The sequence below is a fragment of the Petaurus breviceps genome, unplaced genomic scaffold (genome assembly GCF_028583685.1).
Source record: "Petaurus breviceps papuanus isolate PSGF00001 unplaced genomic scaffold, PetGlider_PUasm1.0 90603, whole genome shotgun sequence".
In the NCBI taxonomy this organism is placed as follows: domain Eukaryota; kingdom Metazoa; phylum Chordata; class Mammalia; order Diprotodontia; family Petauridae; genus Petaurus; species Petaurus breviceps.
Genome location: NW_027187284.1, coordinates 2,307,201 through 2,321,617, shown reverse-complemented (window position 1 = coordinate 2,321,617; position 14,417 = coordinate 2,307,201). Strand labels below are relative to the sequence as shown.

The 14,417-nt window shown below is 35.2% G+C and overlaps 1 protein-coding gene and 1 pseudogene across 7 annotated transcripts in view; both read left to right on the top strand.

Annotated features, from left to right (window-relative positions):
• DMD (dystrophin) overlaps nt 1-14,417 on the top strand; it is a 2,504,498-nt gene that overhangs the window by 319,480 nt on the left and 2,170,601 nt on the right. The window lies entirely within an intron of this gene.
• LOC138142757 (large ribosomal subunit protein eL29 pseudogene) lies at nt 7,645-9,554 on the top strand (annotated as a pseudogene).

Here is a 14,417-nt window from a genome sequence, read left to right as displayed (position 1 = left end):
AATCTCTCAGCAATGGGCAGCAAGTCAATTGTATATTTCTATTCTAACATTTCATTAGAGAAAGATTCTGTTTCTACTTAGTTAGTTTTCCCTATATGATGTAAGGACCAAGTCTAGAGCTACCAGCCACCTGTTAAGAGACTCATGAGAAATGAGAATAAGGATCTAAAAACTAACATTAATAAGTTTCTATTTGTGTGTATATATGTTCTGATTTAAAAAAAATTTTCTTAATGTGGAAATTCTCCACATACATGTAGATCAGTACCTTAGAATCTAAGAAAGATTTCTGGGGGTACTAAGAGGATATATGATTAAGTATTTTGCCCATGAATGCACAGGTAATGTGTGTCAAAAACAAAATTTGAAGCCAGGTTTTACTGAGCCTACAAGACTAACTTTTAAGTCACTGTACTGTGCTTATTTTCAAAATCAAAAGTAAATAAACAATATCACTTCAAAACCAAAATTGTAATTTGAAATTGTAAAAATATTTATTGTTTTCAGAAATTATTAAATATATGTTAAGGATATAAACAATACAGTAATGAAACTATTTTGTTTATCCTATTTTGTATCTATTGCAAATAAGGCTAGACTTACATACTTATACACAACTGGGAAAGGCTATTACTGCATTATATTTGCCTGATTTTTTAATGCATAGATGGTAACAATGAGAAACATAGAAATAGGTCCTCACGTTCATAAGGGTAGATGCAACATACAACATTGAAAATGAACTTTGATTTATTTTTAGAAGCCAGAAGTTTCAGGGAGGCTAAGCATATTTTTTAATTGTTCAACTACCAACCAATAACATCTAAGAAAATTTTAAAAAATCTTTATATTTGTCTACTCTGACTTTTATTGAGTAAATTTGTTGATTATATTAGAAGTCAGTAGACAGAATGATGTCAAACTTACCTGTACTGTATACTCGTTACACCCTATTCTTGACCATCCCATCGATATTCAGAGTAAGATGACCCCATATAGAAGCTTATAGTAACTAATACAAACTTTTCCTTCTGAGAGGATAGAATCAGCTTCATCAATTATCAAGTATTTATTAAGGGATATCATGTGCCAATCAGTCATTAAACAAGCATACATTAACCACCTGCTATATGCCAGGAACTATGCTTATCACTAGAGATTCTAAAGGACAAAAACCGTCATATAGAGTGATTTACCTATATAATAGGGGTATCCTACAGCATGCCTCCAAATCCAATTAATATAAATAGCAAAATGTTTTATTCCCTGATATTTTTGTCAGGTGACAATTCATCTTTGCTTGAATCACAAAATTAATCAAAGGCCTAAATTAAATGTGAGCTTCCTAGTTAATCAGGGTGAGAAAGAGGGAAGTTGATCTAGTCAATGGTTGAAAGAATTAGACACACTTTGTGTGTGGTTATTTTTTTTTTCAATTGTGTCTGACCCTTCATGACTACTTTTGGGGTTTTCTTTGAAAAGATACTGTAGTGGTTTGTTATTCCTTCCCTAGGTCATTTTTACAGATGAGGAAACTAAGGCAAACAGGGTTGAGTTACTTAGCCAGGGTCACACAGCTAGTAAGTGTCTGAAGCTGAATTTGATCTGAGAAAGAAGAATCTTCCTAATGCTGGCTCTGGCACTTGATCTACTGTCCCACCTAGCTGCCCTGTGTATATGTGCTCACAAGCATATTTGCTTTTGTATATCTCCATGTATGTGTACATGTATGTATATATGTGTGCATCCATATATCTGTCCATCTTAGAGAAGGAGATTCAATTAGGAACATTCCATAAACTTCTTCATGAGTAAAGGTTTAGAAATGACATGAGAAATAGACTTTTGCTCCTGTAAACATTGGGTAACTGGGGGGAGGCAGAAGGAGTCCAGAGGGACTGTTACGTTCTCTCCCTCGCAGACCATGAACAATGATGGATTGAACTAAATAATGCAACCAGCCTAGAGCTAAGAGAGGACAAACCAGGCACACCCAAGAAAAGTGACTTCTGGGAATGTGACTTCTTTAGGAAAGAGAAAAATTATGATAACTCTATAATAACACCAATTCTTGGAGGAGAGTAGAGAACCACACATACCCCAGAACATTTTTCATGAAGACTCCAGATAGATATAAAAGGAATTCCATCCACTTAGGATCTTTGAATTCTTTCTTTTGCTAGAGTGTTCTCTAAACTTGAGCTTATCATGATTATGTATTTGTTGTATATTTTGTAGGTGATTAGGTTTGTCCCAACTTATTTTATTGTCTCAGCAAATATGCCTAACTAAAAGTAAAAAACTATAATTAGGACTGGTTAGCTAATTATCAATGAGAGTGTACCAATAAGGTCAAGAACAATGGTGTTAGAAAATACTCACTGTCTTGGAATTAACTTTAGATCTTGAAGAGGGAACTTGTCAACTACACACTGGAGACTCAGCCTCTCTAGCAAGTTGGACTTGTGAAGTATCCCAAGTGTGGGTGCTACACTTAAATTTAATTTTCACAAAGCCCTTTGAGCAAAGTGATGTCATTGCTCCCATTTTACATATGAGGAAGATAAGTCTCAGAGAGGATAAGTTCAGGTAGTTTGTAAGTTTGGGGTATTGGATTCCAACCCAAGTATCTTCTGATTTCCACTCTAGTACTCTAATATCACATTTACTAGAAAGTTTAATAGATTAGGATGAATCTAAATACACATACCTTGAAATGTTGCTTTTACTTTGTTATTCCCTGATGTTTTTGTTTTAAATAATTCCCTATTAGTTTGTTTTCTAACCACATACATCTTTTTATTAACAGGAAAAAATCTAAAAGAAAAAAAAACTATTTAATTGAGGACCTTAATTAATTGGTTTCAGTTAATCAATAAATGTGGAAATGTGTGAAACAATTTCTAGCCATATGTAACAATAACATGACTCTTAAATATAACAGGAAAGTAACAACTATTTGTCATGCTATATTGCAACATTTGAATGTATAATTAATCTCATTCAAATAGTAATTTCAAACCTCCATTCTGTGCAGTACAGATGGTCATGCATTGCTCTGATTTTGTCTGCTCTTTAATGAAGGTGTCATATGTTTGTTGACAGCTTTAGATAATAAATCATTCTTATAACTCTATTTCAATTGTAAAATTGAATCTCAAATAAAATATTTAAAGGTAGTTTCTTTTATGGAAGTTTTATAATTGACTCCTTATGTTTCAGCAAAAACAATTACTTGGGTCCATTTATGCCTGAATTCTTTAAATGTTCCCACCCAAAATATAGCCAGAATAAGGGATAATCCATGTTATTCGCTGTGCTGTGACATTATCCCTCACTATCTTGATTTCTAGAGAAAAGCCACCTTTGGGGTAGAACAATTAGAAGAAGTCATTCTAGGACTTAGCCCACCATTGAAAAGAATAAGAAGGCATGTGTTCATTGTGACTTGTGCTGTTGGAGGCAGTACACAAATTGATGAGATCTGTCAGAGTATTAAAGTATGAAAGAACTCAAAACAAAAATTTGCTAGGGATAAAAAAATCTTGGAGAATGTCTCCTATGAGGATTTTTTAAAGATCCTTTTCAAAACATAACTTTTTCTTCTGTATTGTCATACATATTCTGTGCTATCAAAACAAAACAAAATAAAAAGATTATTTTTCATGAAAACAAGGTCCCTGTAGTGTCAGACCCTGCTTTTTAGTTTCTAACCATAACGATGATGATTTGACCATTTTTACAGCATTACTAATTTTCATAGAGCCAGGTTGTTCATGCAGCTAATTGCCTCAAAACAGCTATAATTATTGATTTTGCATCATGTTATGTATGTATATTTTATGTGTATTTATATGTGCATATACAATATATTCATAAGTATATACACAAATATATAAATATTATTATACACATACGTGCATATATATTATATGCACAACATGCATGCATGTATTTATGTATTATGCATATCCCCAAAGTTGATCGATACTTCTCCCTTCAGAGCTCTGAAAATAATGTTGAAGGATTGTAGGTGATTTTATTGTGCTATTCCTAGTGAGCCCCCCATCTACTGTGATTCTCCTTGACTAGCAGCCATCTAAAATTTATTGAGCTATAGAAAGGAGTAATTTATTAAACCAATGTAATAAGGACATCTGTCACAGAAACATTTCACCAAACCTAGAACACCTTCTCACCTGCACCATGTGAGATACCTGGGAATAAAAGGTTTAAACTCACAATATGTGATTAGTGGAAGAAGTTCTCTCCTTTTATGTGACTAGCTGGTCTTTCAATGCTTTGAAAGAGGTGGAAGAGATGAGGGAAAGGAACTTAGATATCCCAAATGGGATACACAGTGGAAGAAATCAGCCACCAACATAGGGAAAGAGTGAAGAAAGAAAAAGCAAGAGATGGAAAACAGTTCATCTTTACTTCATAATTTTGTCCTTGAGAGTAACTATATTGTGAGATTTTTAATTTTTGGTTTTGTTTTGTTTTTGTTTTACTATACTAACTCAAGTAGCTCTTTTTCCTATAACTTATAAAGATGTTTTGTTTAGCTTGATGACTTCAAACAAAAGAGCTTTTGTTCAGAGTGTATTCTTTAATTATCACATGTTTTTGTTTTTTTTTTTTACAAGATAGATGCTTTTCTTTGGATTTTTCTCAAAGAAAGGGTTGTGGGTTCTTTAACTGTGTAATCATTATCTGATATAGAGGTTTCCTAAATTTGCTTTCAGAGGAACAGATGTTATTTTAAAATTGCTCAAAACTTATATCCATAGCTGTCAATTTAGATAGACTGAGTAATATATGAGCTTCGCAGAAAGTATGACTTTCAGTCTTTCATTCATTGCAGTAGTTATGAAATATAGAGGAATATTGATTCAGAAATGAGTTGACTTACACATTTTAGTCGAGTTTTTTTTATTGGATTTCATAGTTATATTGCTTTAAGATTCATATGATGCTAAAACTATTCCATCCTTGTGGTACATTGTAAATAACACTGAATTTATAGTCAGGGATCCCAAGCTCAAATGCCGATTCTACCAACTTATGGCAAAGTATTTAGCTTCTCTGGGCCTCAGTTTTCTAATCAATAAACTAAAAGGGGCTAGACTAAATGACCTCCTGAAATTCTTTGTAGCTCTAGCTCTATGATTTTATGAACCTTACCTTTTCAATATACAAGTGAGGATACTGTAGCCTAGAGAAATGAATGACTCACTCAAGGTCATGTGGCTAGCCAGTGACAGAGCTGGAGCCCAAATCCAAGTTTCTTCTCAAAGGTCACTTGTCTTTTCATTATATTATACTGTTTCTACTGACAAATTCTCTAGACATTTTTAACCTGTATACCAAACATGTCAACTAGAATTTTATAATTTATCAAAATTATTTGAAATATTTTGGTACCTATATGTTTCTTTTTTTATACTGTTACCCTTTGATTTATTTAGAAATATCACTTGTTCTGATAATCTATTTTACATTCACTTTTTCTGTAAGATAAATGTTGTCCTTGTGTTATAAAATCACTCTTTCCTCATTTGCAGAATGTGACTTTCAACAATTATTTAAGAGGCAAGAAACTGTACCTAGTCTCTTGGAATAGAAAATATAAATAGGATTGGGTCTTGACCTTCAAAAAACTTCTCTCTTAGTCTACTAAGCTAATTCATGCAAATAAGTATGATATAATATTACTGTGCTTTTGTTTTTGTTTTTGCAATATTACAAATGAATTCAGTCAGTTACTGATGATTTGTAGTAGTAGTTTGCAACTTGTGGTCCAGGGCCCCAAACTCTCTGAACTCATATAGACCAAGTCCTATTCAAGCAAACTGACACAAAATGAATATTTATACCTTTTGACTTCTTATTTCCAGTCAGATTTGCTCCAGGAAAATACTACAACATTTTTGTGTCTATGGCTTCCTAAATGTAGCTTAATATCCCCAACTCCCTCACAGGCATTCAAGATACTAAAAGTGTGCTAGACATTGAACAACCTTTATTTCACCCATAGAAAATAGAAAAGATACAAAGTACTCATAGGAGCCTATGGATAAATGCTATAAAAAAATTCATAAAATAATCAAATCATTCCTCAGTGCTTCTCCCAACCCAGTAGCCCAAAAAGAGCAAAACTGAGGTTGCCATAGGACAATAACTTGACATTCCAATAAAACTCCTAGATCCTGATGGTTCATATGTAGCCCCTTCCAAGCTTGGACTCTGTTCTTTGTACTCCCTCCAGAAGTTCTTTGGAGACTACTGGACATGTATTTTCTTCAATAAGATTCATTCTTCCCATCCTTTCCTCATTGTCTTTGCTCTCCAAGAGGGTTGTAGTTAAGGAACTCTAGGGGATATGTTTGTTTTTTTTTTTTTCTTGATGGTTGTTGTTTGTTTTCTGTTTTCTTTTCTTCCAACAAGTATAGCACATCAGGAAATATCCTTCTTGATCTGGAAAGTCTGTCCACAATTTCTGAAATTCAAAAACTTTTGATCTTGGTGTTACCTTTCAGGTCTTTCCCCAAGGCAGAGCTCTCTACTTGTGTTGAACAGGCATGTATGCTTTAGCCCCATGTTCTTCAGAAAACTTCTCCATGTGTAGTTGCAGTCATCACTTATAGTAGGAAAGTCCATTCTCAAGATCTCTTTTCTTGGGCACAGGGCCCTATTCCTAGGTGTTAGGGAAATGCTACTCCTTTGCTTTGTTATAATTTAAAGATGAGAGCACTAGGGGAAAAGGGTGCAGGAGAGTACATGTGATCTTTAGAAAGGGTGGCTGATTCTCAGTAACCCTATCATTAATTCATCAGGAGGCACTCCCGGTCTCTGAAACCCTAATAGTTGTTTTCCAATGATCATCTGCACATACCTTGATAAAGAATATTTCAATTTATATGTAAACCTATATGACTATAAGCCTTCATAATGTCTACAAATCTACATTGATAAAAGGAGTTTTATCACCAAAAGACCAAAATGTCATCGGCAGATACCCCTTCCCCACATCATTAAAATTTTTATTTAAAAATGAATATCAACATATTTGAGTTAGGTTTTTCTTCCTCTTTAGGTCCTACAATATTCCATACAATAGATTTTGCTAAGCATCTAGTGTGGTGCTAGGGAAGATGCAAAATTTAGATAAGACAAGATTCTTTCTCCCAAGGAACCTACAGGTTTTGAAGGGGATAAGCAATAATGATGTGTAGTGGATAACATACTGGGCTAAGATCAGGAATCCTGTGTTGAATATTTGTTTTAGTTATGATAATTAACTTAATTTCTCAGAGCCTTGGTTTCCAAATTTGTAAAATGGGGATGATAGTATATGTACTACCTATCTCACAGATTTACTATGGAAAAAATGCTTTGTAACACATAAAGTACTATATAGATTGCATGATTATAATTCATGGTGCAGCTAGGTGGCACAGTGGCTAGACAATTGGGCCTGAAGTCAGGAAAACTCTGCTTTCTCAGTTTCAAATCTGGCCTCTTAAACTTAACAGTTGTGTGACCCTGGAGAAGCCAGTTAATCCTGTTTGCCTTAGTTTTCTCATCTGTTAAATGAGCTGAAGAAGGAAATGACAAACTGTCATCTGGGTTCACGAAGAATTAGACACTACTAAAAAGAACTGAACAACAAAGAATAAATTTATTGTTCATTCCACTAAGATGTATTGAACATGTATTCATTATCAGGCACTTTGCAAGGCTTAGAGAGTGCAAAGTTAACAATAAAACATACTTGCCTTCAAAGAACTTACATTCTTTTGGGGGAAACAATATCTATATAAATTTAGTAAATGTTTCATGCATACAAAACAAAAAGCAACATTAACAATCATCATTACGCTTCTTTCTCTCTCCCTTTGGCCTCTTCCGGTCGGTGGAGTGCCTGTTAGCGTAGGCTGTGGTGTAAAGATGGCTAAGTCTAAGAACCATACCACTCACAACCAATCACAAAAATGGCACAGAAATGGCATCAAGAAAACTAGGTCACAGAGATACGAGTCTCTGAAAGGGGTTGACCCCAAGTTTCTGAGAAACATGCGCTTTGCCAAGAAACATAATAAGAAGGGGCTGAACAAGATGCAGGCCAACAATGCCAAAGACATCAAGGCCCGAGCAGAGGCCATCAAGGCCCTGAGCACCAAGGCCTCCAAAGCCAAGCTCCTCAGGCACAAGATTCCCAAGGCCAGCTCCCGGCATGCTGGCCACAAGATGGCTACCAAGTGTCCAGGTCCTAGGATCGGCATCAAACGTCCAGGCTCCAGGATCACAAAGCCTGACTCTAAGGTTGCCAGAACCAATGACCCCAAGTCTACCAAGCCCACTGACCCCAAGGCTGCCAAGCCCACTGACCCAAAGGCTGCCAAGTCTGCCACCAAAGTCATGACGTAAGTCAGATCCCAAGGCTACCAAATCTGATGCTAAGGCCACCAAGTCTGACCCCAAGGTCACCAAGTATGATTCCAAGGCTGCCAAGTCTGATCCCAAGGCAGCCAAGTCTGATTCTAAGGCTGCTAAGCCTGTGGAGTTCAAACCCAAAGATTCTGGGGCTAAAGCTGCTGGTCCCAAGCCTTCAAAATAGATGCTTCAGAACAGAAGGACTTGTTTAAAGCTAAAACTCCCTTTTTGCCCAGCCAGAGTATGATTATTCACTATTTTGTACAAATAAAGAAAATGGTGAGTCATAAAAAAATCATCATTACATGATTAATAAATAGGAGAGTTTTGAAACAATGTGCTATGTGCAATCCATTTGCAGAGAAGAACTTTCTACAAGTGTCATACTCAGGATTTATTTAGTCCATGGTCTCTGTTGGGGAGTGTGGAGACTAGACAGATCAATAGAGGTAAGCAAGCAATCAGGACCTGAACAGAGGCAGACTGAGAAACAGAAGAAAGTAGGGAATAGCAGGTGGTTGGTATCAGGGAGTTCTGGCAGGTGGCATTGTATGATTGTCTCAGCAGGATTGACTGGCAGTAGGAGAACAGCAGCAGACAGTTGGTAAAGATCCATGCAAACGGGTGGGCCAGTTTTGTTGAAGGTATCTTGAAGACTGGTATCAAGCGGCATGAGTTCAGAGTTAGGAAATTAAATTCCTAGCAAGACGGAGGGAATCAAGGCAGGACCTCAAACCTTGAAGATTGTGAATATTGATAAAGGAAACAAGACAGAAACTCAGGCTGGTGAGATAAGACCCATACCCTTTTGCTAAAATTAGGGCATAAAGGGGGAAATTTGATTAAAAGAGCAAAGTGAGGATTTGCTTTTTCAGAACTGGGGTGCTAGGAATAGAACCAGCAAAAGCTAAAGATGCCAAATTGCCAAATTGTACATCCAGCTGTGCTCACATTTCATATACCTATGGGACAGATTGATTTCACAGATTGGGGTAATGCAGAACATGATGATAAAACTTAATTGTCGAGAATGGAATAATGGGGAACAAGAAGACAAGCCATTCATCATAACCATAAAATCCATGTGCTAAACTACTTTTGCTTTGTTACTTCTATGTTTATACCATGAGCAAAAAAAATTTTTTTTCTAAAAATTCCATGAGTCTACAAGAGAGATGGCATATTTCTGCTGCTGATGTTGTCCCTAAATTTCAATATGTGATCTGGTGTGTTAAGCAGGGGTTGGGAGAGAATCAGTGTTGAAAAAGACTTTCAATTATATGGAAGAGCAACTCTGATATTGCTTGTGACTTTATTAGGCTAAGAAATTAAACAAATTACAGTATTCTCTTATGTTTAACAATGATTAAAAGGCATTTACTGATTTAAAGACTTTATTTTTTATATGCCTAAATCTTATCTGTGATTAGACTGAAATTTGGAGCTCGAAGCCCACTTTTTCAGAAAGAGGTCCCAAGCCTTTGATCAATGGCAAAATAAACTGCTCCTCTGTAGGGAGGTCTTATTCACCTTTGTCAAGTGTTTTAGAAAAGCATATAACTTAAAAGGGCTTACAGGCTAATCCAAGGAGACAAGGAATATGGTAGAGCAGGAAAAGCATGGGATCCTCAAATCTCATGGAATACACACACACACGCACACACATGCACACACACATATACACATATATAAATTATTGAGGTAAAATAAGACATTGAATTGTCTAGGTCTGATTCTTGTCTTAGGATTCCAGAGACAGGAATAATTAATGATGATTTCCTAGAGGAGTGACAGAGCTAAAAGTAATATCACTGTCCTGGAAAGCAATACTAATCATAGAAAGCATCACACAATGAAATTTCAAGTCAGCTTTATAGAACATGATATAAAAGCAGTAACAATGATTAAGGCAAATTTGTTTGAGTGGGAGGAAAGGTTGTTCCCTCTATTGTTTTAGAGATGAATCTTAGAGTTGGAAGACACCTAGCAGGTGGTGCATAACTCTCTATATTCCTATATTTACCCATCTAGCTTGCTAGTGAGCTATCACCTTTCACAGGATTTGAGGGTTCCATGCTTTTCTTACTCTACTGGAGTGAAGGTTCTTCCTGAGACTGAGATAATTGCTTACTTTTATTGGGAGAAAAATCAGTGTTTGAAAATGGAAGTAAGGCTAATCTTGGAAAGATGTGAGGGAAGAAAGGAAACATGGAAGCATTTATTAAGCACCTACTATGTTCTAGGCACTGTGCTAAGAACTTTGGCAAATACTATTTCATTTAATAAAACAGAATATGAGGTATTGGATTTTGTTGTTAATGGAATATAGAAAGAGAAGTGAGAAGACAGGCTATACAGTCTTCTGTCTTCATGGCTATCTGAAACTTGAATGTCCTCTTTTCTGCTCTTTGGATACAATCTAAGTCCATATTACTATCACCTACTTCTTGTACTACTGAAAGAGTAGACAGTGCTATATTGTTGCACCCTCTAAATTTCTTACCCTCAGTCAAATGTCTGATTGGCCTGCCTAGTTGTTATTCTAACAAAGGAGATTTTCCTAAACCTTGAAGTATGGGTAGGGTCAGAAGAGTCTAAATCATTTAATTATGTTTAAAGGCTTCTCATGAAGAAGAGGATGTATGAGATACTGTTAAAACAATATTTTATTTCAAAACTTTTCTTGATCTTTTGTACCCTATAAAATTCATAAAAACCAAAACCATTTTTAATAATATCTTATTATGAACTTTAGAACTCATTGATCTTACATCCCCCCTACTTCATGTTTATTTCTGCTGGCTTTATTTTTTCGCTTTTAATCAAGTATAACTGACCTGTGGGCACTCACCTCCTTGAATTTCTTCTCTTGAAAAGGACTGACAGAGATCATTAAGACATTGATGTTGCCTTTGAAATATTTTAAAATACAATTCAAATGATTGTTCCACATTGATCCTGTTTAGTCTATATGAAGGAAAGATGAAGCAATGATGAAGTGCAAAAACATAAATGCATTTGATGATGTTGCTTATTTTTTGTTTTTTTTTCTTTTCCATATTGTCTAGCATGATTACAATTACTTAGGATTTTTTTAATTTTTCAAACCATATAAAAATTATTTAATATTTTTACTTAATCACTCATTGGGTAAATATTTAAAATGAGTGTAAAATGCCAAAGGACTAGATGAAAAAATATCTTTTTTTTTTAAGGGAGTGTATATAGGATAGGGTAGATTCATACTTCTTCCTTTTGGAGAATACTTAAATTGGAAAATCTTCCCCCGTGCATATAAGTAACTCATCTATAAAGTTTTAGCTAATTGCCTGGTATACTAAAAGGTTAAGTGATTTGCAAATTGTCACCATAGCTAATATGTGTAGAATTAACATGTCCTGGTATTTTCCCAACCCCAAGGTCAGCTTTCTATTAACTATGCTGTGATAATTTATACCAAAAAAAAAAATGGATTTTAGTCCAGAAAAAATTATTAAAATATCAAAACTTCCATAACATGTTGTATAGATGAAACAACCAATAGATAGGCTGAAATTTTTACTTTCTATTTATAGTGTTAAACCTAAGGATTAATCTTTAAACTGAAAGACTGACTCAACATATGTAAGAATCTAGGTGACCTTTAAAAAACAAACTACATTTAATTACATCCTTTGATATTTCTCCTTTAATAGCTGGGTAAAAAGGTTAAGAAGGCATGTTTTAAAACAAAATTATATGTGCCAGGAATCTGGGAACATTTAATTGGCCAAGTTTGAGAGCCAAACCAATTAGAGTCAGCAAATTTAAAAGCATATTGTGGTTCAAAAAAAAGTTGGCAGTAAAGGTTGAAGGTAATGGTTCACACAATAGTGATTAAAAAACCCAAAAATCTTAATAGAATAATTCAAGATAATGATGAGGGTAAACTAATCCTTTTAAGTGCTAATATTGTTTTCATCAAGAAATTCTTATTAGGCACTCCTTATGTGGCTTTTACTATTCAGGTACTATGCTGAACTATGGACATCCAAAGAAAAAGAAAAAGTAGTCCTGGCCCTTAATGAGTTTACATTCTAATTGAGTGATCAACATGCATATAAATAGATGTATACAAGATAGAAGCTATGTAGATGCAGAAAGTGCCATTTGAACTGACTCTTGCAGGAAGCCAGGGATTCTACAAGGTAGAGGTGAAGAGTTAAAATATTTTAGGCATGAGAGTCAGGTAATACTAAAGAATTGAGATGGGAAATAAGAGTGTTGTGTGAGGAACAGAAATAGGCCAGTATGACTGTATTGAACATTACATAGAGGGAATTTATGTGTAAGAAGGATGGAAAGGTAAGAAGGGATCAAGATGTGAAAAACTTTAAATGCAGAACAAAGATGTTCCTATCTGATCCTAGAGGTAATGGGGTATGACCGGAGGTTATTGAATTGGGGGTAGGAGGAAGATGTGTGACCTGGCTGGACTTATGCTTTGGGAAAAATAACTATGGTTACTACTTGTAGGAGGGAATTAAAAGTATAAAGACAGTGTTTAGAAAGCTGTTCAATATTTCAACCAAGAGGTGATGAAGGCCTGAACTAGGGAAGTGGTTCTGTGAAGAGAGAAAAAGGGACATATATGAAAGATGCCTTTGAATGATAGGATTTGGAAACAGATTGGATTTGGGGGGCTGAATAAGAGTGAAGAGTTCAGGATGACAATGAGGTTTCTAATCTGGATGATTGATAGGATGAAGGAGCCTTCAACAGTAAATGAGGTCAGGAAAAGAAAATGAAGTATGTTTTGAAGATAATGAGTTTGATATACATAAAGGAAATCCAGTTAGAAATGTCTAGTGGTTAGTATATAATAGGGAACTGGAGCTCAGGGGAGAGACTTATTTTAACCCATGGGCCCTAAAGAGTTAATATTCAGGGGAAAAGAAAACAGGTCCTGGGACAGAGTTATAGGGAACACCTACAGATAATGAGAGTGGCATGTATAAAGACAGATAAAGCAAAGGAGATCAAAAAAGAAAGGTTAGATGGGTTAAAGGAGAACCAGCAGAAAATAAGGAGCCACCCAGAGAAGAAAAAATGTATGTAGAAGGAGAGGATTAGCAGTGAAGCATTTTTTTTATTTTTCAAATTTTTATAAAGATAAATTCTCTGAAGTGATTAACTTATTACAAGCAAGTATTTTTTTTTTTAATTTCACTTTGACTCTCTTCCATGGAAGCTGGCTCTTTTCAGATCTCTGTTGGGAATTGGTCTAATTTTGGCCTGTATTTAGACTATAGGGATGCAAGCCTATAGTGCAAGAATACTGAAGCAATTCTTGGGGGCATTTTATTGCTACACACACACACACACACACACACACACACACACACACACACACACACACACACACATAGGCTTAACCACCATATCCTGCATGTTCCTCCTCTGCCTCCTTTATTCTCCACATCTCCTTTCTTTGCCTCTCAATGTTCCTTCCTATTGCTCAGGGTGGTTGTTAGTGGCATGCCATTTTGCTACTGTCAGACAGTGGTACCTTGGTTCAAAAGAAAATACCTTTTCTAAGGTAGGAAAAATGAAATTCAAATGTAATGTAGATAAGAAATATACAAAGGTAATAAATAACATGTAGAAAACAGCCACAATAACTATAACATTGGTATATTTAAATTGGAAGGCTCTGTCAACTGCAAGATTCCTGAAATATCACCAAGATCCTAGTGTAAAGGCAAACTGTTAAAAAAAAATGTAAGAAAACTATAATATTCGATGGAGAAGACATTTGCTAAATTTTAAAAGTTTAATTTTGAAGTGTCTAAGCAATGGCCAAAATGGAATAAAATTCATTGTTTCCACTGGGCTTTTCTTTCTTTCTTTTGAAGAGGACAGCTTATGATTTAGATCTTCAGTTTTAGGGACCACAAGCTTTCTAAATCTGATTTGTTCAAAAGGCTAGCTAACCAAACACC